The sequence below is a fragment of the Euphorbia lathyris genome, chromosome 5, assembly GCF_963576675.1.
Source record: "Euphorbia lathyris chromosome 5, ddEupLath1.1, whole genome shotgun sequence".
In the NCBI taxonomy this organism is placed as follows: Eukaryota; Viridiplantae; Streptophyta; class Magnoliopsida; order Malpighiales; family Euphorbiaceae; genus Euphorbia; species Euphorbia lathyris.
The window spans coordinates 36,119,469-36,122,611 of record NC_088914.1 but is presented as its reverse complement, the minus strand read 5'-3'; the positions used below and the strand labels follow the sequence as shown (position 1 = coordinate 36,122,611).

The 3,143-nt window shown below is 37.2% G+C and overlaps 1 long non-coding RNA gene across 1 annotated transcript; it reads left to right on the top strand.

Annotated features, from left to right (window-relative positions):
* The first annotated feature begins 262 nt into the window (after positions 1 to 262).
* LOC136230568 (uncharacterized) lies at positions 263 to 2,534 on the top strand. The gene is made up of 2 exons (XR_010689456.1): positions 263 to 2,103; positions 2,208 to 2,534. It is a non-coding gene; the product is annotated as an uncharacterized lncRNA (long non-coding RNA).
* The last annotated feature ends 609 nt before the right edge of the window (positions 2,535 to 3,143 follow it).

Sequence of the window (3,143 nt, the reverse complement as noted above, 5' to 3'; positions counted from 1 at the left end):
AATGAACCAAATAACCATTCTTTTCATACCATAATAATGCCCCATAATAATGAACCAACTAACCATTCTTTTCATACCATTATTTTAAGCACTTGATCCTCGATATTGCCTAATGCCACACAATAATGCCCACCAAATAATGCACACGCTAACTAGAACCCATAATTCTGAAAATAATGCACAAAATAATGCAACAAATAACCATTCCATTCATACCATAATCAGAATTTGTTTACATTGAACTAGAACCAAAAAACGCACTAAATAATGCACCTAAAACCATCATTTCTATATAAACCATCAATAGCTTAAAAATACAGCTACCAAGCAAAACATCACAAAAAAATCCCAACCCAGTTGCACATTTGTCCTCTCTTCCTTTCTTCCTCATTTCTCTGGCTCTGGATTAGCGTCACTCTTTCCTCTGTTTCTCTTTCCATTGGCATGTCATTATCAACGTTTTGTTCTCTTTCACAATTCTTCAATCTCTCACATTCTTTCTCAATTTTATCTATCTTCCGCAGTAATCCCAAGATGATAGATTTTGCCTTTTTGTTCATTGGAGGATCTATCCACTCAAAGAATTTACATGCGTTTTGACTCTGACACAGAGAAAAAAAAAATAACAGAGCTTAACAGAGCAGAGAGAAGAGGACGACGCAAATTTTTGTTTTAGAACTGACTTACCCCAAAATTCTTACAGTTGAAATATCTTCTCCCTGGGTTTGAATCGCTCCAAGACGTTGAGAGAGGTGTTTTGATTCCGCAGTGGCAAATCCATCCTCCCCAAAGTCCTGTACATTCTGCGCAGAGGATGAATAAAGCATCTTGGATATTTTTTTGGGTTTCGCAGCCTTTAGCCCTTGCGTTGCGGGTACAGGTGAAGCCCGCGATTTTTGAAGATTAGGGTTTTTCCTTTTTTTTGCAGTTCTCGCGATGAAGAAGAACCATGGATGAACGAGGAAGACGTAATGTCGGATGAAATAGGAGAGAGGAGAGAGAGTTTATATGTTTTATAAATTTTTTTAGGGAAATAGAAAAGGGGTATAAAGGTCTTTTCACATTAATTGGGAAACGTTTTTAATTAGCTGGACGGGTAAATAGATAACGTGGCAGCGTTGACCTTAGTTGATCGGTCATAATAACCGGGTGTACACTTTAGTGTGAGGTCACCTGAAGTTTGTACACTTTAGTGTGCAAAATTAAAGATTGTGTTGGTCCCTTGTGATTAGTTCCAAAGGGGGGGGGGGGGGTTAGGAACTAATGTAACTTTTTTGCTTTAAGTGCGCTGACTTAATTTAATTCTTTGAGTTTCGCAACTTAGTTTTGGTCAGCGTGGCAGAGTGAGGCGTAAGACGGCTTTAGTCAGATATTGACTAGAACTGTTTTACGTGTGAGTTGGGAAATGACACTTTTGTAGTCAGCTTCCAACTCAACACTCTTGTTTACTCAGTGTCAGCTTAAGCAATTTATATATTGAGTAAATGTAGCAAGCAACACATATAGATATATATTGAAGGAGAGTTAGAAATTACTCAGCATGACTTATCCTGGTTCGGCCTCCGGGCTTTTTAAATCCAATACTGAGCTCTTTAAAGGTAGAGCACAAACCGTTTACAAGGCAGTTGAATATGCAAGAGTACCGTCCTCTATTCGTCTACTCAACTCCACTAAGTGCTACAACCCATCACTTAGATTTTCTCTACCACTGAGTACCAAACCGAGTACTCAGCACACTCTCTCAATACTATGATTGATACAAGATTGTTCTCTTTCAGACAAAGAACACTTTAGATGATTACAAAGAAAATCAATCTAGCATTTACACAGGAATAGAAATTTGGTGTAAGATCTCTTTCTTGTATTGATGTGCTTTTGTATGTATGCTCTTATTCTCTTTTTTGTTTTTACAATCGGCAAAGGATCCAAGAAGTATACTTGTCCTTTTATAGTTGTATTCTGAAGACTTGTTCGTTTGAATTCTGGATTTGTCCGTTGAATCCAAACGGCTCCTTTTTGAGACAAGGCTCTAGTCAGCTTCAGATTTGCAGCCCAATCCTGTCGCCTGAATTCCGCAGGCGTCAGGTTGTCTTCTTCTCGCAGGTTTCGTCTTTTTGTGCCAGTTTGTCTTTTAGCAAAAGAACAGTTGCCCCATGCATCTTGAAATTGTCTTTTGCGTAATTCCAAGGTTTCTATTATTGGTGCAGACAGTTGTCGGATCTTGTCTTTTAGCAAACAGATCATTCGCGCTGTCCTGAAGATCACTCAGCTTGTCTTTGATAGCCGTTGTCTTCGATTGTTGCTAATAAAGATACTGAGTTCTCTTTTACTCAGCTTCCATGGTCAGCTTCGTTCTGCAAGATACAGTTCTTAAGAAGACTTTTCTACTTTTGATACTGAGTTGCGTTCCACTCAGCTTCGTTGATTTGTTTGATCTTTGGGCTTCTATTCTGAAGATCTTCTATCACGCTGAGTTACACTCCACTCAGCTTGTGCTGTATTCTCATGCTAACTTCATCCTGTCTTACTTTTTATTTCCATTTGTATTTATATTTATACTCAACATCGAACAAACATATTAGTACAATTAAATCAAAGCACTTAAATTTAATTGTTCCTTAATCATGGATTAACTTAAATAATTTTGTCAAATCAAAATCATGTGGAAAGTTGTTTCAACAAACTCCCCCATTTTGATGTTGGCAAAATATTTAGTTGATGGAACTCAGCATTGAGATTCCCCATGATTGATATTTTATGCTTCTGAAATTACTCCCCCATAAGGGTTGCATCTATTGACTTAACTCTAAACCTTCTAAGATTTAATTGAGTAGAATTAAGGCATGCTTATACTGACTTAGTTCAGTTCTAGACCTTCCAAGATCTAATTCAATGAGCCTAGGTCAGCCTTCAGAAGAGGTCAATGTGTGGAATATGTTTTTACTCAGTTTTGATACATGGTTAGTTTGATATCAGAGTTATGGGAAAACATTATCAGAGCAGATGTATCAAGTCTTAGTGTGTACTGAGTATATTCCTTTTTCTTTTGTTTGTTCAATTTAAGACAGATCAGCATTATACGTAAGTAAGCATCACATAAGATCAGTCAATTTGAATAAGAGATGCATAAGTTTATAGATAGT